Raw genomic sequence first — 18,768 nt, 5'->3', positions numbered from 1 at the left:
AAGTGCTTACGTTATTTAAGTTCACTTATTTTGTTTCCTTGAATTATTTATTGCATTTATCTGCAGTTTAAAATAGGAAAGTGCTGGATTAATTGCCTGAAAAATGCTGTAGAAATGTTGTCTTAGCTAGTTGTTGAATTGGCATCTGTTAAGTTTTCACTTTTAGTTAACCTTTGTGTGTTTTTACATTGAGAAGACTCAAGTGGCAGTAGGGGATAGCCTGTTTTTTCTGAGTTGGGAAGCACACAGGAAGGCTTAAAGTGAGGTTGTTCATTGACCGGAGGACTATTAGCATTTAGCAGTAACTTATATACACTCATGCACTCAGAAACTAAATTTTCCCAATAAAACTACCTCTAAAACTGTACCCAGTAACTTAGTTGTGCAAAAAAACAAGTGGTTTGTGTACTGAGGAGAACCATCCCCCAACCCCCTGAATCTACTCCTGTGTAGCCTAGTTTTTGCTTCTAGCCTCAAAAGCACCCAGTCTAGCTCACTATTAACCCCCTTATACCACACTGTTGTAATTCACCTAGAAGGTATGGACATCATGGATATGCACTTTCCCAATTTCTCCATTACCAGTTTGGTGGCTTATGGGCATCCTGAGACAATCTAGCAATTATCTCATGTTCAATGACAACCAACTAATCCTTAGAGAAACCGATACATTATGTGAGAGATGTAATTACATAAAGTCATGGGAGGCAAGGTTCTCTCATTTACGCATTCAAAATAACAATCAGGTTGTTAGTAGCACACACACTACACCCACCACACATAGTATGCACCTGAACATAGACCAACATATACTAAGGCACTAAAATGCAATCTTCCTAAACCCCAAAGGCCTCCCAGACACTCGACCCACATCAAGTATCCTCAGCAAACCCAAAAGCATTCTTCCAAAACAATACCCAACACCATGCATACAGCCATGCCCTGAGGACCCTTACCTACAAAGCCCATAAGGAAAGCCAACACATTACCCAGTACTCTAGTCATAGCAGACACCATTTGTGAGACATACAGTTACTCAACTCACCAGGCTAAATAAGGAGAAAATCATGGGCAGTTGCCTATCAGGGGCCAGGATCCACCAAGTTACTCATGCACACAGGTTAAAGAACCCCAACTACCAGCTGGAATCAGATTCAGGACCAGATAGCAAAGCGGTTAAGGTATTTGCCTCCCATATGGCCAATGCAGTATCTCTGGCCTTTGCATTATCTACTTGTGCTTCTGTGGGGGTCTTTCCCCCAAATCATGCTGAATGTTTCCATCTGAAACTCACCCATGAATGGAAGACAATTACAAGAGAAGAATGAACAAGAAAGTACTCAGCGCTCAAGTACCCCAAGACAAGTAGAGGAGTAAACAGATTTAGATTGGGCGGCAAAAGCCGACACACTCTGGCTAGGCTTATAAATGCCCTAGGGCAGATAGCCTAGTACCTACCTATGAACCTATAATTAATCAATGAGGTGTCAAAAGCCGACACACTCTGGCTAGGCTTATAAATGCCCTCGGGCAGATAGCCTAGTACCTACCTATGAACCTATAGTCAATGAGAGTGTAAATGACCTGAAATCTACCTCCCTAGACTATATCAAGAGAAGCATTAAGGAGCGCTTGGACTATGTAGCCCAGGCTGGTATGAGCCTAGAATTGAGCAGCATTCTACCTTTTCCAAGGATGATACCACTATATGAAAAGAAGATGACTGTCTTTAATAATTGGCTTAGCTTCTGGTGTCATTCAAAGGTGGTACAATATTTGTCAGCATGGAAGGATATAGTCAACAGACCAAGGATTGTCTGCACCTGTTCTTGCTACATGTTTGAATATTGGTTAAAATAGTGTTTTCCCCCATTGTGCCTTTTTTAGGCAATGCCAAACTGACAAACCTTCCAGCAAAGTAAAGTCAGCCTAAGGGAATCTAAAGGTGTTATTACTCTGTCTGGAGCCTAAACAAGAAACTTCACTCCCTCCAAGCTCTCTTCAACTTGGAGAATGCAGTCATCTGTGCAGTTACTAAGACATGGTTTAAAGTGACATATAGTACTCTGGCAGTTCAAGGCTTCAGTGCCTTCCACACATTTAGACCAGTGACTGCACACTGGCTGCTCACTGATCAACAGCATAACTTCAGCTCTCCCAGTGTGAAAACAGAAACTGAGAATAAGAAGTGTCATTTAAATATTTTGTTTGGTAAAATTTGTTTCTGGCTAGAAAATACATTGTCTGGATGCCAGCAAATAAGAAATTTGTAAAACCTGAAAGAAAATCAACCAGAAAAGTTGAAGAGAAAACAGTGTCCAGGAAGGATTCTGCAGCTCTTCAGCAAACAAAGCTTCAGCTTTGGTTTGAGAGATGGCTTCCAGTAATTTAGAGAAAAAATAAATCAGATTTACTCAGAGATGATTAAAATAAACAAAACATTGAAAAAATATGTCAAGTCAAACAGCAAAAGGCTAGAAAAAATAGTAGAAGCTTTAACTAGCCATTAAAATGAACTGATAAAACTGCAAAAATCAGAGGATGACATGAAGACAAAGCTGGTTGAATATCAGGTTTCTCAAGAAGAACTGTTTAAAAGTAGTAGAGTTAGAATACAGAGCAGACAGAAAAAATCTGTGATTTTCTGCTGTACCAGAGAACCTGGAAGGAACAGACTGTATTAATTTTATGAAAGCAAAAATAAGCAACTGAATTGGTGTTCGCAGCAGAATTTGTTAACTGAAAGGCCACATTGAATATATGTTCCAAACCTGGCTACAAGAAAGCAGCCAAGACCTGTATTAGTGAAGATGCAATCATACCAGCAGAAAGAGCTAATCATTACAAAATTGTAACAGAAGGGCAAAATATTAAACATTGGAGGCAGTAGAATTTTTGTAGAAAATGATTATTCATTGTCCACCAGGCAGAAGAGAAGCAAATTTTATCTCAGCAATCAGAGGCAGGTGTGAGATTCAAGATACTGCATTCAGCTATCTTCAAAGTGTTTTTTCCTGGAGGATCAAAATTGTTTTTTGATGCAGAAGAGGCTAAAGAGGAAATAAAATAGTTTATCCAACAAAAAGTAAGTCAATAAGCAGAAGGGGACTCTTCTTCTCATTCTTTTGATGGTAAGGTTCAAAGAGAGATGTTGCCAGTGAAACATTTTCCAATGTTCCAAAGGAAAATGTTTTAGAGACAGCAAAAAAGCACAGAATTTGACTAGAAGAATCAGCAATACCTTGGATATGAAGCAGAGTCTGGTGTTGGGAGTTGGCTATGATCAGGAAGAAGACCAGCAACTCTGAAATTAGTCAATAAATGGAAGACTATACAGCATCTTATCACAAGTGGCTGAAAAACACTGGACTTTTGTTGACTTTGTTAAACTTGTGAGTGGACTGTAAAGCACATATACTACTTCGTATCATTAATGTTTAGAAGTACATTAAAACTGGAAAAATGACTGCAAGTAAAACAATTGTTCTTGTTAGCATTTATATGAAACATTTCATTATAAAAACTGTGTGTTATATACAATAAAACAGTTTTGTGTAGTGTGTAGTCAGGAGTATTTTAAATGTGGGGGAGTCTTTTCAGTGACTGATGTATGTTTTTCAGATATTAAAGTAACAAGTAGTTTTTTTAGTTCTATGAAATATAGGTTTTACAGTATAACAAGAGAAAAAAGACTGGACAAAAGCAAGTTTAATGTTCATATGCTGTGATTTTTGGGCTGCTGGGGTGGGGTTGGTGTGCAAAAGTGCACTGATTATATTATATGTAAAATTGTGGATATTTTCTTTTTTATTTCACAAGGGTGAATGTCTAGATTACTAGCTCTGGATTAAACTGTAAACAGGTGTTTTTGTAAGCATGCAGGCTTTAAAAATACGACAAATGATGCAAAGATATTAGCTTGTTTGTTTTTCACTGGCAAATGTTTAGTTGAATCAAGATGCCTGCAGCTGTGGGAAGCTGTGCATTCTTATATGAGTGAAATTTACAAAGACTCATTGCTGAGTAAATTTTCATGGAGACAAGCTTTCTGCAGGTACATGCAGTTCATCTTGAGAATTGTGAGTATTCTTTGCTGAGGCAAACACAAAGTTTAAATGGCAATAGCAAGCAGTTCAGTGAAAAAATTAGGTTTGAAAGTATGGGAAGTGACTAAGAGGTAGCAACCTTTCTAGCAGCCTTAATACTTTAACACAGTTAATAGAACAATGTAGAATTTAGTTTTATTTAAAGACAGCTAGTGCACTTTTTCTTAGGGCTAAACAATGTTTTCTGAAAGCATATACGCTGTTTTGCAAATCTGGGGGGGAAGAGAGATAAGAAAACAACAGACAGCAATTAGTGTAAGTGGGTGCACATGTTGTAGCATGCTCTTTAGCATGCATAGCCTTAATTTTAGGTTAGATAATGACTGTTGGTGCAGCAGTCAATCTGGGGCAATAGTTCCCTTACGGAAGAATAAACTTCATGAGCTGAAGAATTACATAGTTTTCCGTGTTTGTTCCAAGTTAATAGGTGATGGAGGTGTTTAGTATTTAGTTTTTTTTTTCTTGAGGATTTTCATTAAAACAAAAAGTCTTGAAAAATGTGACATAGGTTCAAATAGAGATGAGAATAAAGAACAGTACAAAAGATCAGCCTGCCAAAATTAGTATATGTATGGAACAAAAATGTTGGAAATGAGTATTCAAAATAAAAACTGTCATATATAAAAAGTGGGAACAGTAGCATTTTATCATGATGGCTATGCTGTCCATATTATTCTGGAACATGAATGACCTTACAGGTATAGGTAAAAAGGAAAGAGTATTGAATTATACTAAGAAATGCAGAGTGCACATAGCAATACTGCAGGAGACACATTTGAAAGAAATGACCATGTGAATTTGACAAAGAGAGGATTTCAGAAGGGATATTTAAAAGAATATCAGGGACAGAGGGAATGGGGAGTAATTATATAAATTTGTAGAGGGGCTCCAGTAGTGACAGATGAGGAAAAAAGACAACAATGGTAGATTTGTGATTGTAAGGGGCTATTGGCAATGAAGGAGGATTATAGTGGCATGTATTTATATTCCACAGAAGACTGCTATTATGGAGCTTATAAAATTGGGAGAAATAATCAGCTTTCAGCAGGGAATATTATTTATAGTTACAGCCTGGAATTTAATTTGTAATAGTGAGGATGTGTCAGGAGGACCTAGAAGGGACAATATAACAAAAGAAGGTAGACTTCTGAAGACATTTTTGAAAATATTTGGTATGGAACATATGAATTCAGTAGTAGGAATCCAGACAGAATTTACATATTATTCCCCAGGTTACAATAACTGGGCTAGACTAGACAGAAATTATATTTCAATATTTCACAGGAACATGTGCATTTCATTGAAAGCTTCAACACACATCCAATAACTATTTCTGATCATGTGACTATAAAAACTAAGTAAAAAATGCAGGGTAATGAAGTAGCAATTAAACAGTGCCACTTTCCAACCTACCTGCTAAAAAAAGAAAGGAATTTAAGGAATGGGTATCTTAAAGTTATAGCTAATAAGTGGGTTAAAATGAAAATGGATTTTAATAATAGGTCAAAATAAAAGGAAGAGATATGGCTAAAAAGTGATAGAAATTACTTAGTGGGGCTGACAAATATTACAGTATTATAGAATAAGAGGAATCTCACAGAATAAGAGGGGAAGCAAATGCAGACTGTTAAGGAAAAAATAAGGGAACCTATAACAAGAAAAATAACCAGAGATCCTGTTGAGGGTTTAGAGATATTCTGGATTTTTTTGAAAAGTTGTATAAAGCAGAGAAATGTGGAATCAAGAAAGAGTACAAATTTAAATATTTATGGAAACCTTAATTATGACAAGGTTAGCAGTAGATTAGGCTCAAAAACTAACAATTACAATAGGAGGTGATGAGATAAAAATAGTGATGTTTAATCAATCTTCAGGAAGGTCTCCAGGAACAGATGGCATTCCTGTGGAAGTTTGGAAAGTAGGAGGTAAGAAAGTTACAAAGATATGGAAGATTTTGTTTAACAGCATTTTAAAAGGAGGGAAAACACCAACATTTCGGAAGAAAGCTGTAGTGGCTGTTATCTAAAGATGGCAAACACCCTTCAGACCCAACTTCATATAGACCCATTTCAATTTTAAACTGCAATTATAAAGTATTTGTCTATACTAGCTAAAAGGATGGCAAAGGTGTTGCCAAAATTGATAGATATGGATCAATGTGTTTTTTGTGGAGGGGATGCAAACATTTGACAACAATACTAGAACAATGATGATTAAGAATTAAGCAGAATATAAGAAAATAATTCTCTTGGTGGGTCTTGATGCAGAGAAAGCATTTGACAGAGTAAGCTGTGATATTATGGATAGGGCATTGGAAGTATTTGCATTCCCTGATACAGAAGGATCAGAGGCAATAATTAAAGTGGGAGGGTTCCTCTCAGATATGATGTGTTCAAATAGAGGAACCAGAAAGGGGTGTCCTCTTTCCCCATTGGCATTTTCTTTATATTTAGAGCCATTGGCATAGAATATAAGGGGCTCGGAAATATAAGGATATAATTGGTATGGTAATCAAGAAAAGTTGGCTTTATTTGCAGATTTTATTATTTTGTACCTGATAGATCCAGAAAAGGATATCTCAGTATTGTGGAACATTTTCAGACAGTTTCATGTCTTTGTGGGGTATAAAATTAATGAAGATAAAATAAGGGTTATAGCCATAAATTATGTACCCACATACAAATTGTTTCAACGATACCCATATTTATGGGGATATGATAAGATGAAGCATTTAGGAGTATGATTTAAAAATGCTTCTGTTATGGCAGCTATAGGATATGTGGAAAGAGAGACTAAACAAAAGATAATACAGAATTAAGGAACTGGAAACGCTTATTTATGGATAGGAATAGAAAGATACAAGCAATGAAAATGTTTTTAGTCTCATTAGTCTTATATAAGGTCAGGCAAACTTTTATCAATCCGAGAAGAAGTTGTAGACAATAATTAATAAAGAATTGAAGGAATTTATCTGGGAAGGAAAGAGGGAAAGTGTTAAGTGGGATAAGCTAATCCTTTCGATAGAACAAGGTGGTTTAGGTTTACCTGATTTAAAGGGATATTTTACAACTACAAAGTTCAGTTAAGGTTCATATACATAACACAAACAGAAAGTTATAATTAAAAATAGAAAGGGGTGATGATGAATTGAGGGGGATGTTCAGGAAATAGAAAAAGAGTGGGATTTTGGATACAAATCCTTAAGAAGAAGAATATTCTTTTAATATTGGATGGTGCAGTGGCGAAGTGGTTAACGCTGTCGCCTCACAGCAAGAGGTTCTCTTGTTCGATTCTTGGCTGGGGTGCCTTCTGTGTGGACTCTGCATGTCCTCTCTGCATTCATATAGGTTTCCTCCAGGTGCTCCGGTTTCCTCCCATGTTAAGACATGTGCATCTGGAGCATTTCTCTCCAGGCCTCTGCTGGAAATTGGCTTGTTCCAAGTTGGACTTTCCAGGTAAACAAATGTTAAATGAAAAAAATAAATAAAAAACTACCTTACAGAATATTATATTCATAAAGTAGCTGAAAGTATTCTAAGAACTAAGCCAACACTGGAATGGAGAAATATTTTGTCAATAAGGATGACTGCAAGTAGGGCTACAGAAAACAGAGAAGAGGGGGCAGGAATTTACTGGAGAAACCTGTCAAATGAACCAAGATAATGGGAATAAATTATTCAAGAGGGAAAGGTAACAGAGTGGGATGAGGCCAAGGATGCATTTGGATCGCATGCTAGAGAATGACTTCCATACCAGTACTTGATCTCAGAATACAGACAAAGTGAAAAGGATAGGGGGATTTTAAGTGAAAAACTTGCTCTGTTAGACTTTCTAGCCAAATATAGAACAGAAGCAAATGGTAAAAAGGGATAATTAGTAGGACATATAAATTATTGCATGATAACTATGAGAATCAATCAGATGAGGTTAGAAAAGACTGGGAAGAGAGACTGGACAAGAAATTTACAAGAAAGGAATGGGAAGACATATGTATGACTCCCAAGTATGCAATCAAGTCCAGAAGGTTTAGGATCTTTGCTTGGAAGTGTTTACCTAGGTATTTTATACCCCAAGCAGACTTCAAATATGTTTTCCTCTGGTAGACAGAAAATATTGGAGGTGTGATGGAGAAGAAAGAGGTATCTCGGAATATATGTTTTAGAAATGTAATGAGTTGGCAGATTTTAAAAATTCCCTATAGAATACTTTATCAGAAATATTGGGTGAGCAAATAGCTGTAAGGATGGAAATGATTCTGGAATACAGGATCTGAATTGTCTAGACATAGTAAGGCCTTATTAAGTTTAATTATGTTGGCTGCCAAAAATGTAATTACTGGAAAATGGAAATTGAAGTCTATACCAACTGTTTTTGAGGTATTGAATATTATAAAAAAGATAAATGAACGGGAAGAGGGATCTTTAGAAAATGGAAGGAGCAAATTACATATAAGTAAATGTAAATTGAGGGAACAATACATGTATAATAATGTTCAGGAGGAGGAGTGAGGTTTAAGGGAAGGCAGGAATTCTGCAATTTATGTAATGTTGGACTGATAATAGTAGCAAAGAAAATATGTTTGATGTATATTGTATTTAAATGGAAAAATGTTAAAATGATTTCTTTTCTGTTCATGTATGTTTGCCTATGTCTTAAGTGATAATTTAATAACGATGTTTAAAAAAAACAAACATACCTCAAGGTTGGTCAAACAGGATGAAGGGCTTGAGCTTCTACATGTCCAAATTACCATAGGTAGAGTTCCATATCATATCCCTGCAAGCTATAGGTGACCATCTATGACCCAAGAAACCCACAGCTCATACCTAGACCTACTGCAGACACTAACCATTCAGCCCAATATAATATTCATGGGGGACTTTAACTACTCCTCTATAAAATGGGAATCCTGCATGACCCCAAAGTTGCAGGTCCAGAGATTTCACCCCAAACTTGCAGTCCCAGAGAATCCTGGACTCTGTAAATACAGACACCCTGGACCAGTTAGTCCATTTGTCCACTGGAGTGCAAACATACTAGATAAAGTATTCACACATGTGGGAGAATGCCACGCCCTTCATGTGTAGTTTCCTCTCTGGTAATGATTACCTGCTAAAATTTTAGTCCCTCTATACCTGGAGAATACAGCTGCCTATGTAGAATTGTACAGAGAAATGCTGTACAATCATGTTAATAGATGCATAGAGTCTTTGTGCCTACCAGAAACAAGCCCAGTTCCAACTAAAAAAACAAACCACTGTGGTGAAATCCAAACAAAAACAGATTGTATAACAAAAGGAAAAAAGCCATAGCTAAAATTAGGAAGTGCAATGCCCAGCAGGACAAACACTCTCTCATCAGGCTAAACAAACAACTAAAAGGACAAATTAAGTCTACAAAAGACAATTTAGGTTCATAGGTTCATAGAGGTTTAGGTTCAGAGTGGGGTATTTTGAAGTAAAGATAGCCTATCATGCCAAGGACAACTATAAGGAACACTTTAGATGTGTCCAAAACCTCAAAAGTGGTACACAACAGTGCACATAATTGATTGTTAATGGAGCCGCTTACACAGAGCCAGAAGATATAGAAATATGCAAGCTGACAAATTCCGCTCCAGTTATACTCCCTCTCCCCCTGGCCACCTGCTCCAAGTAATTCCATCAAACGTAAACCCCCTAGCTATCACTAGGAAGCAGATCCTAAATGCACTCGCTAAGGCTAAGAACACTACATTGATGGGCCCTGGTAATATCTCAGAATTCCTCCTAAATAGCCTGAAACATGACCTGTATGGACCTCTGGAATAACTATATAACCATAGCCTCCAGACAGACTTTGTGCCAAGTGACTGGAGGACTGCAACGGTCATCCCTCTGCTCAATGGTGGTCCATCAATGGACCCTCAAACTTGCAGACCTATAAGTTTGACTAATGGAAAGAACTATCATGGAAATGATAAATAATGACAAAGGAAACCTACAGACACTGGATCCAACTCAGTATTGCTACATCAAAGGCAGATTATGTCTATTCAACCTGGAGGACACCAAGACAATGGATGAGGGCAAAACAGTGTATGCTGACTACCTTTACCTGGCTAAGGCATTTGGTATGAAACCCCACTCTGACATTGTAAACAAACTCATGGAATTAAGCATTGAACCTTATGTTATGCACTGGATATCAAGATGGCTCTCAGGTAGTTAGGATAAGTGAGACCAACTCCATGAAGAGGTTGGTCACTAGCTTAGTCCTCCAGGACTCTGTTCTGGGCTCACTCCTTTTAGGCATTTACTTCTCAGAAGTCAAAGCCTATGTCAAAAGCTTCTAGCTGACCAAATTTTCAGATGACTGCAAACTAGAAGCAGTCATCGAATCCACCCCTAAGATACTAATATCCTACAGGCAGGACTAACACAGACAAATGACTGGTGCCAAAGTCGCAGCTTAAAATTCAGTGACAAAAAATGCATAATAGTACCTTTTGGGAAATCAGCCACCTTAAGAAACTACCTCACTTGATAACTCACCTCTAACAGTGGACAGTGTAGTCAGGGATTTTGGGAGGTATGTGGATAGTAACCTGTCTTTCAACCAACATGTGTCTAAGGTAGTAAGGAAATCATTCTATGTTGCTCAACTTATAAACAAGGCCATGGCACCTAGGCTCAAGGTGGCCATTGCTCCTATGTATTTGGCCCTCATCAGACACATCACTGACTACAATGTGCCCTTTGGTATGTACCTACTAGGCACATGCAGCAAATGAACATCCACAGAGGTTCCTCACAGAAAGGGCTCCCTATTGAAATGATGACACTTGAAATGCATGTGCTGAAGAGCTGAAAATAAAAGACTGAAAACACAGGAGAACAGGAGAAGAGCGGATCTTGAAAACTGCTCTTCTCCTTAAAACGTTGTCTTGCATGTGGGCAAGCCCTCCTGCACCCCCATGTTATGGGCAAACCCCCACACCTCCCAAAAAAAAAATATATATATATATATATATATATATATATATATATATATATATATATATATATATATATATATATAAAACTCCAAGATCACCATACCTTGGGGAAGGGAATATTCTGAGAAATGGCATCTTGAACTTACTATATGTAAGTCTGATCTTTTGGCCATTCAGTCTCCATGTTTTGGGACTTTCTCTAGCAAGTCCTGACATTTCAAATGGTTACCAAAAAAGAATGCAAGGTGTAAACAACATGTCCTGTGCAGATAGCCTCAAAATCCTATCTCTGTATTTTGTTTCATATAGACTATTGAGAGGTGATCTGTGCTGGCATACAAGGCAATTTTGGGTCCCACTCTGATGCACCTTTTGCAGATCTGCAAAACCAATAGTATCAGAACTACTTGAACTAGGAAGGTGAACCGTGCTTGCAACATAAATAAGACATGTTAGAGGGACAAATATATGTCTCAGGGAATTCCCCTCCACTGGAACATCCATGTGAAGCAGAGTTCTTCCCTAGCCCCATTTAAGCATTACCTGGAGCAGTGGATGGGAAATCAGAAATTCAACCCAGTTCTAGAACATATGTCTCTAATGGACAGTGGCAATCTGTAAATCAGACCCTTGCATACATATACTCCAAACTCACTAAGCTAGGTATAAATCCCTATGTCACAAGATGGGTTGCCAACTGGCTCACTGACAGAACCCACACTGTGAAAGTAGCAGACTCCAAATCCGACTTCAGACCAGTGACAAGTAGACTACCACAGGGTTCAGTCCTGGGCCCTCTCCTGTCTACTTCTCTGAAGTACAGGCTAACACAGAAGGTCTTTGGCTAATGAAGTTCGCAGATGACTGCAAACTAGGAGCCATAATTGAAACTCCTAACGATGTGGACATCCTACAAAAGGGTCTCACTGAGACAGATGCCTGGTGTCAAAGCCATGGCCTCAAGCTCAATGCCAAAAAGTGCATTGTCATTCCCTTTGGTAAAAACTCTGTACCCATGAGCTACCACATAGGTAGTAGTCTACTTAACATCGAAAGTGTGATAAGAGACCTTGGGACACGGGTGGACAGTAGTCTCTCTTTTGATAATCACATCACCACAGTAGTCAGTAAATCCTTCTACATGGCGCACCTCATCACAAAAGGTTTCTCATCCAGGAAAAAAGAGGTCATTATTCCCTCTACTCATCACTCATTAGACCCATTATAGAGTAAAACACCCTTTTTGGTATGTACCTCACAAGACATCTACAACAAATGGAAAGGCCGCAGAAATACCTCACAAAGAGGATTACCAGCCTCAAACAGATGCCCTACACAGACCGTCTCAAAAAACTCCAGCTTTACTCTGTCGCATATCATCTACTCAGAGGCGATCTCTGCCTAACATACAAAGCTATGTCAAACCCAGAGCTGTTGGACATGCTCCACTTAAAGAAATCCCAATCCCTCCCAGCTACACGCTCTAGGGACCTAAACCTTGTCACCACAACAAACAAAACATGCTGGAGGGATAGATTCCTGTCCCAGAGACTTCCCATACTCTGGAACAAACTACCTATCTATAGCAAACAAAGCTCCTCATTAGCTCTCTTCAAGAAAAATCTTGATGATTGGATGGGAAATAGGAAATTCACCCCGGGGATCACCACTGTGGATCTGCTCGACAGGGGCACAGGAAAGTAATTTTCTTGGGTGGCGAAAGCCAGGGTACCTTTTTGGCTAAGCTTGTATAAGCCCTAGGGCTGATAGCCTAGTACCTACTTATGAACCTATAACTCCTTAAAATAACTATCAGTCAGTAAATTATACCCTTGCATATATATATATATATATATATATATATATATATATATATATATATATATATATATATATACTGCTTAAAATAACTGCTTAAAATAACTTCTAAGCCTCAAAAAAACTTGCAAGATACATTTAGGATGCATGATTAGACATAAAAAGGCCCTAGTGGTAGTTAGCCTAGTATACACCTATGAACCTGTTTATTAAGCTATGCACCATTCTACTAGGAGACTTCAGCTACTCTTCCATAAAGTGAGAAACATATACATCCTCAAATATGTATGTCCAGAGATTTATGGAGTTCATCAATACAAATTCCATGGACCAGTTAGTCTGCACTCCTACCAGGGATGATAAAATGTTGGACTTGGTCCTTATCAAAATATGGGGCCGCTTTACTCCTCACCAACTGTGGCTTCCTTTCTTTGTCAAATCAGAGCAAAAGTCAATCACATTCACCATAAGCCTGAAACATCCTCCAATACCTCAGAATTTAGAGATTATGCAAAAGCTAATCTATTAAAACTGAGTGATGACCTGGCTAAATTCAAAAGCCCCGTCCATCTCGGGGATGCCACTACTTATGCAGAGTTCTTAACAGCCAATTTCTATGCTCATGTAAGGAGCTGTATAGACCCATCTGGTCACCTCAGAAATAAATGCAATGCCAAACTGAAAAATAAACTGCTATACTTTAAACAGACTCTATAATGAAAGATAAAAATCATTGTACACAAAAATAAATTAACTCTAAAGATGGCAAAAGCATCTCTTACTAAACTAAACAAGGAACTCTGGACCCTGATCAAATCACCCAAAGCAAGGTATGAGGTAAAATAGCCACCCTGGTGAAGGATAATCACAAAGCCTTCTTTAATTATGTTAAAATGTTAGAAACAATGCCTAGCACTGTGCAGAGGTAATAGTAAATTATATCACATACCCAGACCCAAGGGACATAACCAATCACCCCATTTCACCTCCAATATTATATTATATAGGAAGTGTAATGCTGCTTTCAGTATGTACTTGTTAAAACGCTTGTCACAACTGGAATGACCACAGTGCTTTCTCATTAAAAAAACAATCCAGGCTGAAATTGTAAAAAAAAAAAAAAAAATGAAAAAAATGGTCAGGTTCTGCAGTGCCCCACATCCATGCTGGGTCTACCAGCTTATCTTCTGCACTCCAGACTCACTCTTGCATTGCTGGGACCATTTGTGGACCCTAAGCATTCCTGTCAACTATCCAGATTTTGTCAGAATGCCCAGATTTTTGTTTTATATTTTGGTCTGTTCCTCATAAAATTTCTGCTTTTCTGGCAAATCGCTGAGCACTGAAGTCACTAAATATTTGCATACATTTGAGTTTCAGATATTATATCCTACAGAAAAATGCATGCTAACACAAATCTTGTTATTACAGCAACTCTCTAAGTTTATAAGAGCAAATTTATAAAAAAAATCTGTCCCTCTTTTTGGACCTTTGCCCCTTCTCATTATTTTAGGCTTTGTCTAGATTTCTTGTACTAAAATGTTAAGAGCTTTGATCCTAAGGGTATCCTAGGAGCTCAGGTGCCTTTGCATCTGTCCTGGGGGGTTTGGTTCTTTATATGCCCCACCCACTCCCTTCACTGTTTCCTGTGCTCGTCTATTATGCGCAAGAGCAACTCCTCTCTTTGGACCATGCCTACCCTAATACAGCATCATCAATGAGTATTCTCAAACCCGGGATAGGCATGCCCATCTCTCCCTGTGGCTCCATCAGTCGCCCAAACTCCTAATTGAACCCAAGGGCCATAGTCAGGGCTTTATCCCTCTACTCTACTGGAGTGGCTTCAAAGCCTTGATCCTCTTGTCTGTACCCTACAGGCTAGCGAGTGATTATTTGTGCCTCACATATAGAGCTTCAAAGTCACCTGCACGTTTAGCATTCCTATCCATCATGGATAGAGAAAAAGTAAATGTCTCACATATTCTTGTTCAGTCCATCTCTGGGATATTTTAATGTAAAATATACGGGTTAAAATTATCATGGAAATGTAAAGCTACACTTCATAAGATCATTAAAGATCAGTAGCCTAGTAAGTACTTATGAACCTATGAACAATATTAAAAATTGTTAAACTGCACTTTGTTGATCAGTGACTGCTGAATTGTGGATGCATATATGATAATGAGCAAATATATTCTGTTCTTGAGTGATTTGCATGTACAAATGTATAGTTCATTTATAATGTGGTGCTTTGTTTCAAGTTTTGAGAGGCAGTCTGAACAGGCCTGATTTACTGGAAGATTTGTACTATAATTTCATAAGTGTGTGAAGAGACGTGTTTGTAAGAGTAATGTTACTCAGATATACAGAAAGCTATATACTTGGCGATGCCAACAACAACTGGAATACTATTAACTCTGAAGTCCCATCCCACACAATCAACCTGTACAACTTCTCTCAACTAATACAATCTCCAACCAGACCAAATAAAGATGGTACCTCTGGTACCATCTTTGACTGGATCCTAACAACTCACCGAAACCTTATCAATGCCAGAACATTCCCTGATCCTCTCAACAATCACCTATCAGCCTTCACCAACCATCTCCCATCTCCACTGCATAAACACCACTACATCCAAACCTGCAACCTCTCCTCTTTCAACCCTCTAACTTTCTCTGAATGCTTAAAGCATACTGAATGGTCCCCTCTAAAAACCCTTCCTCTAGATGATGCAGTTTCCTACTTTAACCAATCATTCCTAACCCATCTCAATCAGCAAGCCCCCCCCACCTTGAACCAAATGCATCAAAAACAATCCCTGCCCATGGTTATCAAAAGATGCTAAACTAGCTTTGCACCAAAGGGACAAAAAATGGAAACAATATCAAAAACATAAAAACCCCATCACCCTCCTAGAGTATAAGCAACTATGAAACTCCGCAAAAAAACTAATAATTAAAGACCACAATGCCCACTACTCCAAACTCCAGTCCTTGCACTCAACAAATCCCCAAAAATTCTGGGACTCCATCTCATCCATGCTGCATCTTGCCAACAAAGAGAACCCCTTCCCAGACCCCAACCTCTCCAACCTTGAAACAGCCAGCCAGTTCAACTCATTCTTCATAAACTGCATAGCTAAGCTATCAACCACAACCCCAATCATCAACCTTCCTCCATATCCTTCTGCCTCAAGCCCATCCCCACAAGCACTATAAAAAGACTTCTCCTAAACTCAAACCCTGTCGGAATGCATCCGACAACCTTTCACCCACCTTCCTCAAACAATATGCAGACAGCATTGTCTGTCCCATCTCTATTCTTATAAATAGCTCCATACAAGAATTATACGTCCCTTCTATCTGGTGCCATGCTTACATCAGCCCCCTCCACAAAGGTGGCAAAAATACTGATATCACTAACTTCAGGCCTATTGCCATCCTTTCCCCTCTTTCTAAAATACCAGAGAAAACAATACAAGCACAACTCATGGCACACCTAACACTAAACAATCTCCTCTCCCCTACCCAACACGGTTTCTGCCCTGGCCACAGCACCATGACTTCCCTTCTTTCCTTTCTTGAAACCATAAACATCGAATGCAATTCAGGCAAGTTCATATCTGCACTATTCCTAGATCTGCCAAAGGCCTTTTGACACCATGTCATCCACCCTACTTATATCCCAACTCTCCACCCTACATCTCTCTCCCACCACCATCTCCCGGTTTTCCAGCTACTTGTCCAACTGCCAACAAGCTGTCCAATGGAAAACTTCAACCTACCCCTACCTTCCTTCCCACACCCACAGGTGTCCCACAAGGTTCTGTTCTTGGCCCTCTTCTCTTCAACCTATTCATTAACAACTTTCACCAATCCATCCCAGACTCATTTATCATCCGATATGCAGATGACTCAACAATCATCTGCTCAGCCTTCTCCCCCTCCAAGCTCCTAGCAAAAACTCAACTAGCCTTCTCCAAAACAGAAACCTGGATGCAGTCTAACCATCTGGGAATAAATGCAAATAAAACCAAACTAATTTTTTCCCCTACCAAAAACTCCATTGACAAATCCACATTCAACATACAGAGCCAAAACAACACCCTCCTTGAAATTGTTCCCAACACCAAGCTTCTTGGCATCATTATTGATGAAGAACTAAAATTTGACACCCACATCTGCTCCACAATCAAGAAAACCCACCAAAAGGTAGGGCTCCTCGACAGGCACAACCGCATCCTAAGCCCCTCTACCCATCAAACTCTTGCATCCACCTTCCTACTCCCCTCCCTTATGTATGGTGTCCCTCTTTTCACCAATCTCCATCTTGGCCTTTGGTCCAAACTTGAATCCTGCTACTACAAGATCTCCAAATTTGCAACCAATTCAAAAAACTCATCCCACCATTGCCACTCCCTCCTCACCGTCAACTGGCTTAAACTACCCAACTACCTCAGTTACCTACAACTCACCAATGCCCACAAGCTCATCTTTAAACCTGTCAACTGCTCAGCTCACGCTACTTCCTTAAAACCTTACATTCCCAACTGCTCACTCAGATCCAAAAAACAAAATCTCCTTCAGGTCCACAAACCTGCACGACCTCCTGGCCATCTACTGCTGTCCCACTCCTTAGCTAAACAGTGGAACTCTCTCCCCACACACCTACGCAACCTACCTAACCATACAAATGTCAAATCTCAGCTACTCTCTCATCTTTCTTCCAAATGGGAATGCCCTTGCCACACTCCAACTTAACCCCCCCATTCCACCTTGCACTGACTCATCCAACTACCTCTACTATTACTTCATCCTACCCAAAACAATCCCTCCCCTACCAAAAACTAATTTTCTCTCTAATATCTGTTGTACTATACTCTCCAATCTCAGTTATACAATTACCCTCTTCATGCATAATATTTTCTTAACCTACTAATGGCTAGTAGCTATATATTTTGAAATGTTAAACCTACAATTGAGTTTATAACAAAAATATTCACTTTATGTAAATGTTGAAATTTCTGTATTGAATTATGTCTTTTCATTTTTGTAACATTGTGACAAGCCTATTACAAATATCATGGAGCTTATCTGTAAATGTTTAATTAGCTGTATGAACTATGTCCTTTTGTAACGTGTGAAATGTAACTTGCAATTATTGTGGAGCTTTTCTCCCCAGGCCTCCACTGAAAATGGGCTCTTTTTGGCCCAGTTGACTTCCCCAGTCATCAAACTTACATAAAATAAAAAAAATATATGCTGTGTATGAGTGAGTGCTTCAGACAAATTGATGTGTACTGTGTGAGTCTGAAGGTGTGCATGTGTGTTTGTAAGAGTGACTGTCAATGGCATGTGTGTATTGCATGAATTAATGCCAGCTAAAATTGTGGTACAGAGTGGATGTGCACAGAGGTCATCTAAATAGTTTGTCTCCTGATGGTCTTGCAGTCTCTTCAGGGTAAAAATAATAAACTGGTTGGGGGAGTCTGCGTTGAAGTCCCAACGTTGGGAGGTATGGGGGGGTTAATTGGGGTTCTGAAAATTATTTTATCTATTTGATGAAATTGCTATGTCTGATTTGTTCTGCTTAGAACTCACTGTATTTTGGTTAGGTTTATTATGCTCAGTAATTTTAGTTTTGACATTTGAATTCTAGACATGCTTCTGTATATCCATGACCAAAGAAACAGGTCAGATAGAAGTCTCCTTTCTGCATTCTTTGGAGATGAGGCATACACCAATGTCCAGTGTCTGATTACCTCTGACATGTACTTTTTAATGTCCTCTGAAGGATCATCTTTAGCCAGCAATAAGCATTCTTCATAACAAACACTAGTGCAACCTTCTGGAAAGGACAGCTGAT

General features: G+C 38.7%; 1 protein-coding gene across 2 annotated transcripts in view; it reads right to left on the bottom strand.

Moving 5' to 3' along the window:
• LOC122799199 overlaps nt 1-18,768 on the bottom strand; it is a 215,204-nt gene that overhangs the window by 44,580 nt on the left and 151,856 nt on the right. The window lies entirely within an intron of this gene.

The sequence above is a fragment of the Protopterus annectens genome, chromosome 4.part0, assembly GCF_019279795.1.
Source record: "Protopterus annectens isolate FY-2018-M chromosome 4.part0, PAN1.0, whole genome shotgun sequence".
In the NCBI taxonomy this organism is placed as follows: Eukaryota; Metazoa; Chordata; order Ceratodontiformes; family Protopteridae; genus Protopterus; species Protopterus annectens.
Note: the sequence above shows the minus strand (reverse complement) of the source record. Positions and strands in the feature narration are given on the sequence as shown.